At 40.1% G+C, this 20140-nt stretch overlaps 1 protein-coding gene across 1 annotated transcript in view; it reads right to left on the bottom strand.

The window, feature by feature from the left end:
• The window catches only part of LOC135527844 (caM kinase-like vesicle-associated protein), a 95960-nt gene extending 81447 nt beyond the window's left edge, over window positions 1–14513 (bottom strand). The window contains exon 1 of the mRNA XM_064956456.1: window positions 14330–14513. The gene's annotated coding sequence lies outside the window, so the exon portion shown is untranslated. The remainder of the gene's footprint in view (window positions 1–14329) is intronic.
• Between the last annotated feature and the right edge of the window lie 5627 nt (window positions 14514–20140).

Below are 20140 nucleotides of genomic sequence, written 5' to 3'. Positions count from 1 at the left end.
GGTTCTCAATCAGAGTCAGGTGATTCTCGTTGTCTCTGATTGGGAACCCTATTTAGGTAGCCTGGGTTTCGCTTTGTATTTCGTGGGTGATTGTTCCTGTCTCTGTGTTAGTGTTCACCAGACAGGCTGTATAGGTTTTTCACGTTCCGTTTGTTGTTTTTGTTATTTCATGTATCGTCGTTTGTTCAATTAAAAAACATGAGGAACCAACACGCTGCATTTCGGTCCGACTCTCTTTCGACAAACGAAGAACGCCGTTACACCTTTACACATGAACGTTCACTCATTCGGGAACAATTGCAATCAATATATATATATATTTAAGCTCAGTGTGTCGTCTTGATCTTTGTTGAAAATGTAGTTTCTAGGGTGCTGTACTGCAGCGCCAGCTGTGCCACCAGAGACTATGGGTTCGCGCCCGCCCACGAACGGGAGATCCGTGGGGCTACGCACAATTGGCCTAGCGTCGTCCGGGTTAGGACCAGCGACTCATGTGGCGTGACGGGCGCTGTGCACGCTAACCAAGGTTGCCAGGTGCACAGTGTTTCCACCACATTGGTGAGGCTCGCTTCCGGGTTGGATGCACGCTGTGTTAAGAAGCAGTGCAGCTTGGTTGGGTTGTGTATCGGAGGACGCATGACTTTCTACCTTCGTCTCTCCTGAACCCATACGGGAGTTGTAGCGATGAGACAAGATAGTAGCTACTAACAATTGGATACCACGAAATTGGGGAGAAAAAAGGGTAAAATTCTCAAAAACAAAAAAAAGTTAGTTTCTGTTGGAGAGTTTTTGTTCTCTCTCTCCCTCTCGTGGATAGAGTGGTTGTTCAGAGTGACATTCATTCATGTTGTTGTAGAATGGATGTTTCAGCGGTTGTCATTCTTCGCGTTCAATGATACCGAATTCCTAGCTGCAGACTAGTAAGTAATATCAAAGACTTGTTCTTATTCTGTCGGTATCGACAGTCTAAGGGTTTAACCTCTAGCGTTGAGCAATCCCGTATCCGGGAGCGTAATCATTGCCTCAAGCTCATTAGCATAACGCAACGTTAACTATTCATGAAAATCGCAAATGAAATTAAATAAATATATTCGCTCACAAGCTTAGCCTTTTGTTAACAACACTGTCATCTCAGATTTTCAAAATATGCTTTTCAACCATAGCTACACAAGCATTTGTGTAAGAGTATTGATAGCTGAAGCCTAGCATTCAGCAGGCAACATTTTCACAAAAACAAGAAAAGCATTCAAATAAAATAATTTACCTTTGAAGAACTTCGGATGTTTTCAATGAGGAGACTCAGTTAGATAGAAAATGTTCAGTTTTTCCAAAAATATTATTTGTGTAGGAGAAATCGCTCCGTTTTGTTCATCACGTTTGGCTAAGAAAAAACCCCGAATATTCAGTCATTACAACGCTGAACTTTTTTTCCAAATTAACTCCATAATATCAACAGAAACATGGCAAACGTTGTTTAGAATCAATCCTCAAGGTGTTTTTCACATATCTATTCGATGATAAATCATTCGTGGCAGTTGCCTTTCTCCTCTGAACCAAATGGAAAAGTGGACGCAGCTGGAGATTGCGCAATAATTTTGACGGAGGACACCAAGCGGACACCTGGTAAATGTAGTCTCTTATGGTCAATCTTCCAATGATATTCCTACAAATACGTCTCAATGCTGCAGACACCTTGGGGAAACGACAGAAAGTGTAGGCTCATTCCTGACCCATTCACAGCCATATAAGGAGACATTGAAACACAGCGCATTCAAAATCTGGGGCATTTCCTGTATGAAATTTCATCTTTGTTTCGCCTGAAGCATTAGTTCTGTGGCACTCACAGACAATATCTTTGCAGTTTTGGAAACGTCAGAGTGGTTTCTTTCCAAAGCTGTCAATTATATGCATAGTCGAGCATCTTTTCGTGACAAAATATCTTGTTTAAAACGGGAACGTTTTTTTATCCAAAAATTAAAAGAGTGCCCCCTATATCGAAGAAGTTAACCACGTGGTATGGTTAAACGATTCAGCAATGTTCTGCAACCTTGGTCCTCCCGTGATTGAGAGAAACATGGTCTACTAAGAATTTCTCAAAATTGGGGTTTTATTCAGAATTGCAGAAAAAGGGCTGTCCCAGGATGCCTGACCCTAACTGGGCTCATGGGCGGTCCTCTGATTTAGTTCAACTCAAAAGAGAATTGGAGTTTCCTTCATTAAACAGTCCAAAATCACATTACACAATTTTACAAACAGAATCATACTCACTCATTCATCTTATACAACAATTAGATGTAAACCTCATATCTGAGGCTATTATATAAACAGTGTTATGGTAATGTGGCCACACCGTCTCCCATGAGCTTCCCCAAGTTGTAAAAAACGGACCAGTTCGTAGCTGGATTCTTCACAGATTTTTTATACCTTCTCTGGAACGTAACCGTTGTTCGGACCACAAGACCTGTGGGGTGGAAGAAATTCCTTTGTTCTCTATGAAACTTCACTCTATCTCAATACTGTGTGGCCATGAGGCAGGTTCTTCCCTAGGAATTTACGACCTCACTCTGACCACAGCAGTCTGGTTGTAGAAGCAGAGAGTGGGGGATGGTGCTCGCTGTACCCAAAGAGGGCAACGTCATGACAACAGGCTTCACAAAATCACAAATAGCGATAAAATAAATCACTTACTTTGAAAATCTTCCTCTGTTTGCAATCCCAAGGGTCCCAGCTAGACCATGAATGGTCGTTTTGTAAGATAAAATCCTTTTTTATATCCCAAAAGTGTGTTTTGTTGGCGCCATCGATTTCATTAATCTACTCGTTCAACCTGCAGACAAACGGATCCAAAAAGCTACCTCTAAACTTTGTTCAAACAAGTCAAACTACATTTCTATTTACTCCTGAGGGACCTTAAAATATAAATAAACTATAATATGTCTTACGGAAAGAAGTATGTTCAGAAATGTAAAATTAGTTAGCGCACGTCCTCTTTGGCGCGCACCGACAGACTGATTTTGAACTGGGAGTCTTTGCACAATAACTCCCAATTCTTGCTCGTTTTTGAAGAAACAAGCCTGAAACAATGAACAAAGACTGTTGACATCTAGTGGAACCATAAGAATTGCAATCTGGGAGCCGGAATTACATATGACCCATTGCTTTCCATTATAAGAGCCTGGGACCTCAAAAACATTATTTGGAAAGTTCTTTGGAATTTCACCTGCCATATCAATTGTGTTATAGTTTTAGACATTATTTTAACATTTCTAGAAACGTCAAAGTATTTACTATCCAATGCTACCAATTATATGCATGTCCAGGCTTCTGGGCTTGAGTAACAGGCCGTTTACTTTGGGCACGTCAGTCAGGCGGATTTCAGGAAAATAGACCCTAGCCCTAAGAAGTTCTAATGGGTCCTGTGGGGTGTTCTAAAAGATCATTCAGAACTGGGTCGTAAAATGACAGCAGTTCAATTATACAGAGAAAATTCTCACTGTCGGCCTGCCCCAGCTTTTCACAGTGCCCTCTGAACGCCAAATTACATGACGCAAGTGTGAGAGTTACATTAACTATGCGCTCCAACACCTGTCACCTGAAATTTTCTGCGTTATACATGCCTCTATCCATTTCTGCATCAATAGTGCCATTGAGCTTCCATTGCACATACAGTTATGACCAAAAGTTTTGAGAATGACAAAAATATTAATTTCCACAAAGTCTGCTACTTCAGTGTCTTTAGATATTTTTGTCATATGTTACTATGAAATACTGAAGTATAATTACAAGCATTTCATAAGTGTCAAAGGCTTTATTGACAATTACATGAAGTTGATGCAGAGTGTTGACCCTTCTTTTTCAAGACCTATGCAATCCGCCCTGGAATAAAGGATGTCATAAGGTGAATTCACCAATTTGTAAGTCGCTCTGGATAAGAGCGTCTGCCAAATGACTTAAATGTAAATGTAATGTAAATGAATGCTGTCAATTAACTTCATGGCCACATCCTGACTGATGGCAGCCCATTCTTGCATAATCAATGCTTGGAGTTTGTCAGAATTTGTGGGTTTATGTTTGTCCACCTGCCTCTTGAGGATTGAACACAAGTTCTCAATTGGATTAAGGTCTGGGGAGTTTCCTGGCCACGGACCCAAAATATCAATGTTTTGTTGCCCGAGCCACTTAGTTATCACTTTTGCCTTATGGCAAGGTGCTCCGTCATGCTGGAAAAGGCATTGTTTTTCACCAAACTGTTCCTGGATGGTTGGGTGAAGTTGCTCTCGGGGATGTGTTACTGCCATTCTTTATTCATGGGTGTGTTCTTAGGCAAAATTGTGAGTGAGCCCACTCCCTTGGCTGAGAAGCAACCCCACACATGATTGGTCTCAGGATGCTTTACTGTTGGCATGACACAGGACTGATGATAGTGCTCACCTTGTCTTCTCCGGGCAATCTTTTTTTCCGGATGCCCCAAACAATCAGAAAGGGGATTCATCAGAGAAAAGTACTTTACCCCAGTCCTCAGCAGTCCAATCCCTGTACCTTTTCCAGAATATCAGTCTTTCCCTGATGTTTTTCCTGGAGAGAAGTGGCTTCTTTGCTGCCCTTCTTGACACCAGGCCATCCTCCATCCATCCTCAGAAATAGTAATATTTAACAATCATGGAAATACAAGTGTCATACAAGTGTCATACATCAGTTAAAAGCTTAACTTCTTGTTAATCCAGCCACTGTGTCAGATTTCAAAAAGGCTTTACGGCGAAAGCACAACGTGATTATCTGAGGACAGCGCCCAGCGGACAAAAGCATTAAAAACATTTTCCAACCAGGCAGATGCGCCACGAAGGTCAGAAATAGCGATAAAATAAATCACTTACCTTTAAAGATCTTCTTTTGTTGGCATTCCAAAAGGTCCCAGCTACATCACAAATGGTCGTTTTGTTCGATAAAGTCCTTCTTTATATCCCCAAAATCTTAGTTTGGCTGGTGCACTTCATTCAATAATCCACTAATTTCCCTCCAAAATGCATACAATATGAATCCTCCTCTGTCAAAGTTGCTTCTTCTGGCACAATGGAACAGCTTGGCCTTTGCTCACTTGACCCACTAAAAGCTGCTGCTGGCGATGATAAACCTACATCCTCTTCTGGTCCCGCTACATTGCTTGTGCTAGCAATGGCTGCACTTGAACTGCATTTGAAAATGGATCCTAATTTAACTAACGTTGATACCTCTTCTGCTTTCTCATTTTTGGGCTTACTCTTTTGGGCTCCACTTTTGTGTTGATACATTGATGATTTTTAAATCCGTAATTTTCTATTCTCGACTATCTCTCTCTCTTTTTTTCAGCCGTTGCCTCTTGATAGCTAACTCAACTGTTGCTTAAAACGATGACAGAAACAACACCGCTTTGGAGAGTATTTGCATAATGAATCCCAGAATGCATTTCAGTATTTTAACATGGTATTGAAACTATTAAATAATATGATTTATTTAGCAAATTAAACTTGAATTATTGTCATCAATACAGTAAAATATCATGCTGACTTAAGTAGTGGCAAAAAAAAAACATTTTGTTGGTGAAACCATCAGTCGGATCATTTATCATATAGCCTACGTTAACTTCATTGGGATAGGGGGTGGAATTTTCACTTTTGGATGAAAAGGGTGCCCAGGGTAAACTGCCTGCTACTCAGTCCCAGATGCTAATATATGCATATTATTAGTAGTATTGGATAGAAAACACTCTGATGTTTCTAAAACTGTTTGAATGATGTATGTGACTGTAACAGAACTCATTTGGCATGCAAAAACCTGAGAAAAAATCCAACCAGGAAGTGGGAAATCTGAGGTTGGTCGTTTTTCAACCAAGTTATCTAATGAAGGTAAACAAATAGTTGCTTACTGGAAAATACTCTTTCAAACACACACAGTCACGCTGTCCACACCATTATGGCTATTAGCAGGTAGTTGGAGAATTGTATCGTCAAATGTATTTTTTAGTTAGGTTGGCTGTATCACAACCGGCCGTGATTGGTTGCAATTTCAGTTTAATCCACCAGAAAAGACAAAACAAATAATACAACAAAAAGTATTATTATCTATCACATCAGAACGTGATTGGGAGTCCCATAGGGCGGTGCACAATTGTCCCAACATTTCTCTCCCTCTAAAAACAGAAATAAATGTTTTGGTCTTTACAAATATTATTTTTGCCTTTACTCAGATTACAATCGCTCACTTTAGTTTTTTAAGTTATTTTTACGAAATCACTTCCAAAATATCATTATATATTATCAAGTTAATGGCACAGTCATATAGCCGGCACGTACCTAAAGCTAAGTGACTCACTCATTCATGGCTTTGGATCAAAATAAATAAGTACCAAAATTCTTCCTGATAGTCTTTGATAAAGAAATGTTTTGGTTATCCTGACACTTTTATGCAGGGTTAAATTCATCTGTGGCCACCAGTCAGATTTTGACAGCAATGCTAAAAAAATGACAGATGCATTCAAAATGAGAGGCTACAAGGACAAAACTCTTGATGATGCAATGATGAAAATATCTCAAAAACCAAGAGAGGAATTACAAAAAACTTAAATAAAGAAGAAAAATAACAACGCAACCGTCTTTTGCACTAAGTACACCAAGGGTTGGGTGAAAATGAAAGAAATCCTGAAAAAGCACGGGCATATTCTGTAATCATTGCAAAAATCTCACACCTCTTCAGAGAGGTGGTGGTCTATAAGCGTGGTTGCAATATTAGAGATTAGGGGCACGTCAGATCTCACCGGACTGAGCCTACTCAGACACTCTAGACACCTATCCCAAATGGGAACTACAAATGTGGCTATTGTGCACAGTGCAATAGCACTATAAAAATGTCTTTCTTCAGACACCCACATACAGGTCGAAAGATCGCTGTTACAGGTGTCATCTCATGCAAGACCAAGGGAGTAATCCATCTCATCACCTGTTCATGTGGAAAAGCCTACGTAGGACTACCAGAAAGACAATTAAAACAACGCATAGCTGAACACCGCAGCTCAATCAGGTGTAAGAACATTGACTACCCAGCAAGAGCTCACTTTGTTGAAGCTAACCATCCCATCTCCTCCCTCAAATACACAGGCATTGAGCATGTTGCTCTACCAAGGAGAGGAGGTAAAATCGAGATCCTACTACTACAAAGGGAGGCTTACTGGATATCCTATCTAAAAACACTGACCCCTGGTGGTCTGAATATTGACTTTCATCTCAGGCCCTTATGAACACATTTTTCCTTTATGAACAAGTCTTATAAATTGAAAAATATTTTTTTTACAGCTTATTAGCGTACACCTAATATGTTCCCCCTGTTGATGATGCTCATTATATATTAAGGTTGAACCAAAAGATTACATGTAATAAAAATTACATGAAAAATGAAATAATTATTTGAAATTGAATGAAACAATAATTTATGTTGATGCCAATATGATGTACAATATTCCATTGTGTTTCTATATGATAACAATAGTGTAATATATTTAATATGCCATATACAATTTTTTTAACAGTTTCACAAATTAATTTTAATTAACTTAATCATTATGACACACCCCTCACTATTGTCATTGGTTACACTAATTGCACTGTTTGTCTACATAACCTGGTTCAAGTATTCATGACATTACCCTGAGGAAGGCACAGTGATGCCGAAACGTTGGTAAATACCCATTAAATTGCTGGGAGTTTATACATGGAGTGTGTTACTTTCTTTATTTTGACATGGACACCATGTACAGTATTATAATAGCCCTCCCGATTGGCGCAGCGGTCTAAGACACTGCATATACACTGCATATATGTAATTATTGTCACTCACGTCTTTGGATTTTTTCCCCCCGATATACTGTGGGCCTACCGTAGGCGACATGAGTCTCACTAGTGTTGTGTAATGTGCTGTTAAAAGTTGTGTAGGTCTTATCTATTTAAAGAGCAGCTCTAGACCCCAGGTGGTCAACTATTTTAGCACCGTTTTGTGCTGCTCTGAGACAAGCATGGAGACTGATCTTGATAAATTAATGAGATTTTTATTTTCACGGAACCTTCGCTTGGGTGTTGGTTAGACTACAATTATACAATTAGGGTGTGTAAATGTTATGCTCTTAGTACTGTAGCCTACTCCCGACTGTCACATTGTACTGCAAAAACCCAAGGGGTTTTTCGTCTTTCTTGGAATAGAAACACCATAATTTATGCAAATTAACTAAGCAAAATTTCTTAGAATCAGTCCCATATACTATGTTCTTACAAAAAAAGGTTTTACATTCTCAAATGCAGACACAATTGAAGGCTATCAAATGCTTCTCAAAGATTCTCTCTGGTGGTCAAACTAGCACTTACTAGCTTTAATGGTTACAATGGCTGACACTTAAATAACGTGCCATAGAATTCTGCGGCACCATGCAAGCTGTGCTGCAGTACGCTGCAATTTTTAAAGGACGAACCACTGTAGCTGTTCTGGAAAGAGCAAATAACTTGAGAGGTACGTATATCTTTCTCAACGAGGACTATTCTCAAGCTGTGCGCCTGAGTTCAAATATTTCACGTCGAGCCCTAGATTTCCACAGTCAAACAGCCAAGCTGAGAGAGCAGTTCAGACTGAAGAACCTGTTGAAAAATGCAACGGAGATCCTTACATAGCTCTACTTGAGTACAGAAACAGTAGGTCTCATCTGCACAGCTACTAATGGGAAGGAGGCTGAAGACAAAGTTCGGACATCAAAGAGATTGTTAAAGCCAGGACAACCAGCAACTGTACTTGGAATACATGACCAGCCAAGTTCATACATAGTACAAACACCAAACGAGAGAATCTACAGAAGAAACCCGAGACACCAGTTAAAAACACATGAAATAACACACAGAGAAACCATAATGGATTTACCTTATCCGGTGGAAAGAGAACCTGAAACAAGTGTCAACCAGAAAACTACTCACCTGTGTGTTCTCCAGCACCAACAACACCAAAACAAACAATAGAAACCAACAATATAAACACTGACACAGTGAATTCAACTTGCTATAGAAGACCTATCAGAATGCCAAAATATTACCAGCACTGAAAGACTATACTGAAAATGATGTCAGTGTTTATAGTTCAAACAAACTATTGAGAAAAAAAGTTTAAAAAAAACATTAATAATAACATGATAATTGGGATATCTATGTTATGAAGAAAAAAGCTATGTTTATTGTTTGCACTGTGAAACACTGAGTTGAAAGAAAACATTGCTTTGAAAAAAAATTATCTAAAGAAAGGGAGATGTCATGTACTGTATGTACATGTACTTACCTGGAGTGCCTGAAGGTGGCGCTGTAAATACCTACTGCATGTGATCATCTGTACTTGCACTTGACCCATGACATCACATGAACATTGTTATTTTACCCATATCCCTGCCTCAGTGTGCTAATATATTACAAGGACAATCGCATCATAACTTTTTAGAGCCAACATTGCTTTAGTAACTGTTTATGTTCACATCTCTCAAACATGCACATACACTTTGGACAAAAGCGCACACACAAACAAGTCATACAGAGGCGTGGGGAGACCCAATCTTAATAACTGAGAGCCGGGCAATTCCATGTAAATTGTTCAAAGTAGTCATTGTGCATCACAGGAGGCTGCTGAGGGGAGGACAGCTCATAATAATGGCTGGAAAGGTGTAAATGGAATTGCATCAAACACTGGAACCATATGTTTGATTTATTTGATATCATTCCACGAATTCCGCTCCAGTCATTACCACAAGCCCGTCCTCCCCAATTAAGGTGCCAGCAACCTCCTGTGTTGTGCGTAGAGTTGTATGGTTAGTTAAACTTTTAAATCAATGTTTTTTGTTTGGCATACATTTTAAAGTGAAAAATCTGAGTCTCAGCGTAATTCCGTTACTGCCAAATTACCCAGCCATGTTCCCTGGAGATGTAATTGTGTACAAAGTGTGAAGTAATGTGCTAGTCTGTTCCTGTTCACAGCAGTGGCTGCTGCTGCTGTTCAGAGGCCACCTGGGGTCTAGAGCTGGACCCCTTCTGGTTACTCATGAGGCACGTATCCCATGCTGCTAAACACTATCTAGGCTACATGCCGATGCTCCATCTTAAAAGCCCCCACAGTCTACTCCTTAGAGACTCAGCATATGGAGGAATGACCGTATAGTGCAGAAATGTATTCACAGTGCATTCTATTTCATGTGTAAAACTCCAGACAACACAAAAATCGGTATATAGGCAACCGAGATCATTTCAACCAGGGGATTTCAGAGTTGTGTGTGTGTGTGTGTGTCCTTCCAGTTACTGGCAGCCGCAGCCCTTGTGCCCAGCGTCATTTCATTTCAATGAGCATGGTCTTAATGTGTAACGTCATTGTGCTTCACCAGCTGCAATAAAAAAATAGCTAGTTTCTGATCTCACATCCCTGTTAGCTACCTCACAGGGTTGTAGCAATAGATTTGGAGGCTAATTGTCATGGGTTGATTATTGAATTTGACATACATATTAACTTGTGTCTAAGAATATGATAATGCAGAACGTCATAGTGGTTATGGGAATCTCTCCAAATAAATAAATGAAAAAGAAAATGTGTTAATGTATGACAGTCCATAAATATATTGATTTTGGATAAGAGACTAGATCTCTAAATAGAGACCAAGTCTCTAAATCCCCAAATTCTGGGACTTGATTTACCTGTTTAAAATAATTGTTGTGGTCGTTGAACCACTTGATTGGTAGAAGTTAATTATATTCTTATTTCAGATTTGAGACGCAGAGAAGAAGAGGAAGAATTCATAAAACCTTATAAGATATTTCTGATCCGATTTCAGATTGTAATAGCAGAAAAATAGACTAAGATTTCAAAAATGAACTTGTTGTTGGGAAAGTGAATAGCAGAGTAGAAGAAGATTTTCTACGCGCTAACTTTTTGTCTAACTTCTTGGGAAAGTGGACAGAATTTCAGTTTTTTTTTAAATTGGAGATGTTTATTTTATGCTGTTACTAAAACAGCTATATTTGTAAGAATGGAAATATATATTTTGATTCTGATTTCATATTTGAATTGCAGAGAAGTAGCGTAAGATTTCATATGCAATAACTGTTTGTCTAACTTGTTTGGAAAGTGGTCAAAGTAGCTGGTTTGTGTCAAAAGTTGCATTGTTCATAGTGAAAGGAATGTTGGAAGTAATGTGACTTTTTAATAATGTGGACCAGTAGAATGTTTAGAAAAGTCACATTAAAGTGAATGAAGATGGACAAAAAAGCACAAAAAGCTTAATAGTTTAAAAAGTATAAAACATATCAAAAAGTTGTGTAAGCACACTATTCCAGACAGGTTTGTACATTTGTGAATGACATTTTTTTATTTTACTAGGCAAGTCAAAGAACAAATTCTTATTTTCAATGATGGCCTAGGAACAGTGGGTTAACTGCCTGTTCAGGGGCAGAATGACAGATTTTGTACCTTGTCAGCTTGGGGATTTGAACTTGCAACCTTTTGGTTACTAGTCCAATGCTCTTACCACTAGGCTACACTGCCAACCCATGGTGTAAAAGGAGCAGGATGTTAAATAATAACAAGTCAGAAATATGACAAAGATTTAGAATGGGACATTTGCTATTGCAAGTCTCAATAATTACATGAAAAATAAAAAGTTGCAGGACTGATACAGTACTATATCAACTGGAATGTGTGGCCAGAAATAGTCAAGCATTACACAATACAAGTATTGAAAATTAATAGCATGACTGATTGTAGGAGTCATTCTAAAACTAATCTGCCACCGCATAAATGGAAGTGTCAGTCATTGGGATGACTGATTGATGACCACCTGAGTGTCAAACTTCTCATCCTTTATCAGCTTCCCAGTTGTTCTTATCATGGAGACAAAGTGCTCACTTTCCTAAAGAAAAAAATAATATATACACTGTTTAAATATGCTATATATTGTCAGTGGCTTAACAAACGTAAAAAAATGTATGCAACTGTTTCATGGGTGTTGAAGCTGTGCTATATGGCTGCCCTTCTTAACACCTGCCTGCTTAACCCAGAAGCGACCAATGTGCCTGAGGAAATACTGTTCAACTGACGATGGAGGTCAGCCTGCAGGCGCCTGGCCCACCGCAAGGAGTCGCTAGTGTGCTATGAGCAAAGTAAAACCCCCCCGGCCAAACACTCCACTAACCAGGACGACGCTTGGCCAATTGTGCACCGCCCTATGGGACTCGCCATCACGGAAGGTTGTGATACAGCCCAGGATCAAATCTGGGTCTGTAGTGACACCTCTAGCACTGCGATGCAGTGTCTTAGACCGCTGCACCATTCGGGAGGCCCATAAGTGCTGTCTTTTGATAAGCATGCAGCATCGCTGCAGAGTTCGCAGCATCAGCACCATGAGGGGGTTGATTGGGAAATAGCCTGGTCTTGCAGCCTAAGCAGCGTCATCCGGGTTTTGCCGGGGTAGGCCATCATTGTAAATAAGTATTTGTTCTTAACTGACTTGCCTAGTTAAATTAAGGTCTCCAGGCCCATCCCCACCCGTGGCTATTGTGGCGCGATGGGTAACGATGCTTCGAGGGTGGCTGTTGTCGATGTGTGTAGAGGGTCCCTGTTTCAAGCCAGGTTGGGGCGAGGAGAGGGATGGAAGTTATACTGTTACATTGATGCTGTTGACCCGGATCACTGGTTGCTGCGGAAAAGGAGGAGGCTTTGTTACTTTGGTCCCAGCTCTCTGCAGGTCATTCACTAGGTCCCCCCGTGTGGTTCTGGGATTTTTGCTCACCGTTCTTGTGATCATTTTGACCCCACGGGGTGAGATCTTGCGTGGAGCCCCAGATCGAGGGAGATTATCAGTGGTCTTATATGTCTTCCATTTCCTAATAATTGGTCCCACAGTTGATTTCTTCAAACCAAGCTGCTTACCTATTGCAGATTCAGTCTTCCCAGCCTGGTGCAGGTCTACAATTTTGTTTCTGGTGTCCTTTGACAGCTCTTTGGTCTTGGCCATAGTGGAGTTTGGAGTGTGACTGTTTGAGGTTGTGGACAGGTGTCTTTTATACTGATAACAAGTTCAAACAGGTGCCATTAATACAGGTAACGAGGGGAGGACAGAGGAGCCTCTTAAAGAAGAAGTTAGAGGTCTGTAAGAGACAGAAATCTTGCTTATTTGTAGGTGACCAAATACTTATTTTCCACCATAATTTGCAAATAAATTAATTTAAAATCCTACAATGTGATTTTCTGGATTTTTTTTTCTCATTTTGTCTGTCATAGTTGAAGTGTACCTATGATGAAAATTACAGAACTCTTTCATCTTTTTAAGTGGGAGAACTTGCACAATTGGTGGCTGACTAAATACTTTTTTGCCCCACTGTATATGGTTCGCAAATTGGTAACATTTTAAGAAATTGCAATTCGAAACATCATACAAACTGATGAGGGACGTCAACACCGTAATAAAAACAATACGAAACATAACATTTCATACTAATTGGAGTGTGCCGGTTTTTACATCTAACAGGTTTCCTGAATAAAATGGGATGTTTGTTGAGTGAGAATTTAGATCTTATAGCATTTAAGAGATTGCGTTTGATTTGGTAGAGTGAGTTGCGATGTTGTTGGACGGTGTGCCAAAAAGTTGATAGCCTACATCTGAACATGCCACTGGTTATTCTGCATTCATATGACATTTTTCTCATCTGCCTGCATGTGGCTATTAAATATAAAACGGAGTGAAGTAAAGAGCCTAGAGACAGAACATCTCAACCTGGACTCAGGGGTAAGGTGCGATGCTGTTTATTAGGCTATATAACTTTTTGTAACAGAGATATTGACGAAATTGTAGCACTCAGATTTACAAAAGTATAGGCTACTTCACGATGTGCTTCACTCGGCTGTTCAAACACAGTGCCGTGCGCGTCGTTTACAATAGGCGAGCATGGTAAATATCAATTTGACAGCAAACAGTTTCGAGCAGTCAAGTCTATCATAATGCGTAAATTCTGGTGCATCGTTCTCCTTCACTTTATCAGCAAAAATCTGAAGTATTAGGCTATAACATGAAATAACATCACTATTAACCTAGTTAGATTTCATAGGCCATTCAATATAATTAACATGTGTTTGAAAAAAAGTGATTTTCGGATAAAGAATAGGCTACGATTCCCAAATAAACACATTATGCATCCAAAAGTAGTTATCAGCTTTACAAAATATTTCAGTGGGGAACAGAGAAAATTCATTAGTGAGCTCAACTCCCTGATAGACAACTCAAAATGAGTGAACTTACCTTATCAGCAAATTTCTGAAACGTAGAATCCCGTGACTTTTTCCACTCGACTGTTCACATTAGGGTGAAACTGCAAATATGACGCTATTTCTACTTAGTACTTTTTTCTCGGGAAATTCCAGCGCTCCTGTGTACCATCGGTTGTGCCTCGCGCGTCGAGTTCAGCTCGGGAGGGAATGAGAGGCGGAATTAAAGTATGCACAAGAGGATGGAACACGCGTGAGTGGGGGGCATAGTGGAGCGAATTAGAACGAGTTCATCTGATTTACATCTAATGGGAGTCGTACATTCAGGGTTGGGTAGGTTGCTTTCTAAATATAACCCTTTACAGTTACTAGTTACCTGTCCAAAATTGTAATCGGTAACGTCACTTTTGTATTACCCATTCAGTTACTTTTAGATTACTATCTCCTTATGAGCCATTAGAAGAATAAAAAAATGTGTGTTACCAGTTCGACGAAATCTATTGCAGGATAAATCAATGTTAAAGTTTACATAGCTGGCTATATAGGGATGTTAAATGTTACTTTATGGGTTGTTAGGTAGGCTTATTCTAACCCATCACTTTCTACTACATGTAATAATAAAAATCAAAGTCTATCAGAATTACAGTCATTTCAATAAATAGTATAGCCCTTGATCTTCAAGAATAGGATTTAGAAATAGGGAAGTATAGATTAGCCAAATTGTTTTACTTGAGCATAACCCAAAAACGAAGGATTTATTAGCCAGGCCAACTCTGTAGTTTATGATTTTGTTGTCATGGAGGACTGATTGAGCTCATTGATTCAAGTTAAAACATAAATGCTGAGCTCATGGAATGGCATGCTTTGAGCACTACTGAAAAGTGTTATATACATGTGAAAAATTAATGCCATATGCTGCATTTGCTCCTGGCCTATTGTTTACCTTTTTGTTGGTGACACTTTGATATCTTGATAATATGCAGATGTTTAAAGGACAAATTCACAGATGAAACAAAAACAAAACGGGCCCCGCCTCTGTTTTGGTAAAATACTGAGTGATGGACCTGGAGAAATGCAACCACTCTCAGATTTTTTATTTAACCTTGCATCCATAGCTCTGTCTGTTATTGCTCCCGAGTGGCGCAGTGGTCTAAGGCACTGCATCTCAGTGCAAGAGGTGTCACTACCTTCCCTGGTTTGAATCCAGGCTGAATCACATCCGGCCATGATTGGGAGCCCCATAGGGCGGCACACAATTGGCCCAGCATTGTCTGGGTTGGGCCATCATTGTAAATAAGAATTTGTTAAATATTTCTCCAGGCTCATCAGCATTTCACCAAAACAGAGGCGGGGCCCGTTTTGTTATTGTTTCATCTGTGAATTTGTCCTTTAAGACCCACTGGCTCCAGGTCGTCTACAAGGCCATGCTAGGTAAAGCTCCGCCTTATCTCAGTTCACTGGTCACGATGGCAACACCCATCCGTAGCACGCGCTCCAGCAGGTGTATCTCACTGATCATCCCTAAAGCCAACACCTCATTCGGCTGCCTTTCGTTCCAGTACTCTGCTGCCTGTGACTGGAACGAATTGCAAAAATCGCTGAAGTTGGAGACCTTTATCTCCCTCACCAACTTCAAACATCAGCTATCTGAGCAGCTAACCGATCGCTGCAGCTGTACATAATCTATTGGTAAATAGCCCACCCATTTTCACCTACCTCATCCCCACAGTTTTTACTTATTTACTTTTCTGTTCTTTTGCACACCAATATCTCTACCTGTACATGATCATTTATCAATCCAGTGTTAATCTGCAATATTGTAATTATTTGCCTACCTCCTCATGCCTTTTGCACACATTGTATATAGACTCCCCTTTTTTTCTACTGTGTTATTGACTTGTTAATTGTTTACTCCATGTGTAACTCTGTGTTGTCTGTTCACACTGCTATGCTTTATCTTGGCCAGGTCGCAGTTGTAAATGAGAACTTGTTCTCAACTAGCCTACCTGGTTAAATAAAGGTGAAATAAAATTAAAAAAATAAAAAATAAACAGCTGCATATTATCAAGATATCAAAGTATCGCCCCTTTAAGTCTATCAAAAGTGTGCGAGTTTGAGCATGTGTCCATTAGGCCTATGGATTTTCTTCAATTTTTGTTAGCATGAATTAGATTGAGCAATAAAAGTTCCACTTTTATTCTATAGGCTGGGATCCGCACTATGCAGCTGTTGAAGGAACACATTTTTCACTGGCTGTCCACTGATTTAAAAAAAACAATGATTTATAGGCAGCTTAAACTTCTTGAATTCAATCATTATTGGGTTCAAATAGACATTTAGATTTGTGAATGACCATCCACAACAAGCACAATCCGTAAAGCGCAAATAGCTAAATGAGAGAGCAGCAGTGTGATTCACATCAATGCGCTATGTAGATATCAATAATAAGTGATATCCGTATAGCCGTAGACTACATCACTACTGTCATCCTTTGTGTAAAGGACCCCTCTGTTAGTTTAGTTTTAAATAGCATTCATCTGAAAAACATAGAAGATTGCTGCAGTTTGACAGGCTTTTAATGTTTTCATCCTCCCAAGGGCCAGAAGTTAAGGATCTTTTTTTATAGCTCATATAAAATGTTTTGCAGCTGATTTACTACTATGTCCCCCCCATCCCCCGACCATGGCACCTCTGAAATCATCACAAATGAAGACACATAGATTCTATCAAAAAATGTTGACCTGGTATAGGATGTCCACCCACTCCACCCAGAGTCGGTGAAAATGTGCTTTGGTGATGAAATTTCACTTATGTTATAAAATACATTTTACCAAGACAAATATGATTATTTATATTATGAATAGTTCAGTGTTTTTTTTTCCTAACATAGTTACAATATATCCAAAAAGTTGGATTTTGTAACCTAATAAATCCGATAATAAGCACAGAACTCTGTTGACATAGCAGTGTAGGTTTCTACAACTTTTGAGAATTAAACATTGTGTTCATTGTCCTCAAAGTTGTTTCCACAGGTCGCAAAAAGCTAAATTAGCATGACGAGCTGAATTAAATGTAAAAGGATTTGAAAATAAAAAGCTTGGTATACACTCACTGTTCCATTGACATTTCACAGAGATATGCTTGTTTTTGTGAGAAATCTTGGAAAAATAATAGGAAGTTCTAATTCATATGAAAAGTGTATACGAAAATACTACATCATGTCTCAAAACCGATATCCATTTTATGTCCTGTGGATTTTATGTCCCGCTGAACATCATGGAGCCGCCACACAAGGCCACGTTGGCCATCAAGGCCTCCTGCCACTCTTGGACGCACTTCTGCAGGCTTTTCATGACCAGGATGTGAACTCCGGGCTGCAACATCCCTGCGCCGGATGGACAGAAGAGGATCTCAGGGCTACGGAAGCACTCGTTGCCCAGGGTAATGTGGTGGTATCAGGGAGTTGATAGTCTAGAGGTATGCCTCGGACCTCGGCTACCACCTGAAAGTGCTCAGAGATGTAACAGCTCTGCCTCTTCATCTCCTGCACAGAGGTCTTCTGATGGAGATCACTGCCATGTCCAACTTTGTCCAGTAGTTTGCACTGATAGGTGCACACTTTCCAGCCAGGTCCATCTGAAAGGTGGCATGTGGAAAGCAGTAGCCTTTGCACACTGGAGAGACAGAGGTGGAGCCAGCCCCAGAGTCCACCACTAGACCAGTAACCAGTCCATAAGAATACATAGACAACATCACCAGGGGCCCAAATCCATTCGAACGAGAGTTCAGCTGTCTTCTCTCAGGTGGAGATGGGAGAGAAGGCTGGGTCAGTCATCAGGGTGCCATGCTCTTCAGGGCAGACCAGTAGCTCCTCATAGAGCACATGGCTCCACAACTTCTACAGGAAATCTCAGTCACTTATCATTCCACTGGTAATGGACCTCTTGAGAATTAGATCGCCCTTGCAGGGAATGTTGTTTCCAAAAAATGTCTGGTCCTTTGTGGGCAGTCCAGCCACTGACCTCAGCACTGTATGGGGCTTCTCATCTCCATAGAAGCCAGCTTTGATTGAGCCTTATCCTGGGTCGATTACAATAGCCACATTGTGCTTGAAGTTCTTACCGCTATCCACTGCAGTCATTCTGGGACAAAGTCTGTATTTCTTTGAACAATGAAAAGCATAAGTTATTTTTCTAGTCGTCCCCAAGCATGTTCTGGAACAACAAACTCTTATGAATTGAGACTAATGGTCAGAAGAACTGCTTTATTACTTGAAAAACATGTTTGTCACAAAACCTGTGAAATCACAATGGCATCAATGGCCTTGTAGCATCACCACCGTGCTCCAGTCTGGGTTACTATGGCAACGGATGATCACAGGGTTATTTCTCAGTATTTGAGAATATTAGATGACAAGGAGAACTTGTGTCTCTCACACACACACAATTTTGGCTCCCTGTCAGACATACTGTGCCCACAAAAGGTTGCACTCCAAGAAACCATGAACGGTGTGTCAGATATCTCTCAGAGTCATTCAATCCTCATCTTTGAAAATCTATTTTTATAGAATCCTTTATCTCTCTATGGTGCAGGCCTGGTAAATTTTCGTTTTCTCTGAGTGTCTTTCCCAGGGGGAGATACAGCCACATGAAATTGTATGATTCCGTGAGTTGAGCCATCATTACCTAAGCCTCTCCAACATCTATAACGGGAGAGGATGAATGTTCCCATCCAAACTCATCATAGCACTTACAGGATATTTGATCGCCAGTAGTATCATTGAACTGCTGTTAACCTAGAGGTGAAATGTTTCTGCGTCCAGTCATAGCTGCAGGAAGATGTTTGGGAGTGGGGGCGCGTCATTTTTTGTGTGACAGCTTATTCGTCCGCTAACACAGAACTAGTTAACGTTTTTATTTTTGTAGTATTCTTTTTTTAGCCGCACCCCTACTTCCCATGACTATGCATCCAGTACACATCATCCATCACTATGTGATTAAGATAAGGACAAATAATAGAGGCAGCATTGCGTGTATGGACCAGTTTGAACTGGATTCATCACATGCGATAAACAAGGCAAGAGAGTGGTTCCAGTTGTAAACATTATTCTGTATTACAGTACAGTAACACGGAAAGTAGGACTCTCACTCTCCCTGCCTATTTCATTATGCCTAATCTACCATCAGAGCTGGCTGCAGACAATGATCAGCTCGGGGGAAATCAGATGTTCAACATTTTGATGCCATATTTATAATTATATTAATATAGCATCAATATGCAACACATTTTCCACCAACAGGTTTCTGTGCAAATACAGCACACAACAAATAAACAAAGTCTACAGACTTTGGTATGCTTTGTTTTCAACATCAAAGGCTTGGCAATCTCCGAATGTCATTAAACTTCACTTTTTGTACTTAACCAGGCAAGTCAGTTAAGAACAAATTCTTATTTCCAATGACAGCCTACCCCAGCCAAACCAGAACGATGCTGGTCCAAATGTGCGCCACCCAATCACAGCTGGTTGTGAAACAGCCTGGAATCTAACCCAGGTCTGTGGTGACACCACTAGCACTGTGATGCAGTGCCTTAGACCGCTGCGCCACTCGGGAGCTTGTAACAGATGTCTCTTTCCATTCATCAAATGTCCACTGCACAGTTTGGATTAATTTATTTTATTTTCCAGTAAACAACTAAAATATAAAACATACACACACAAGGTACAAAGATTACTTTTTCTCCCTAATTTTGATCTGTCTCATTGCTGCAACTCGCCAATGGCCATGTGAGGCAAAGGTCGAGTCATGCGTCCTCCGAAACATGACCTGACAAACTGCGCTTCGTT

Source organism: Oncorhynchus masou, chromosome 5 (genome assembly GCF_036934945.1).
Source record: "Oncorhynchus masou masou isolate Uvic2021 chromosome 5, UVic_Omas_1.1, whole genome shotgun sequence".
Classification (NCBI taxonomy): domain Eukaryota; kingdom Metazoa; phylum Chordata; class Actinopteri; order Salmoniformes; family Salmonidae; genus Oncorhynchus; species Oncorhynchus masou.
Note: the sequence above shows the minus strand (reverse complement) of the source record. Positions and strands in the feature narration are given on the sequence as shown.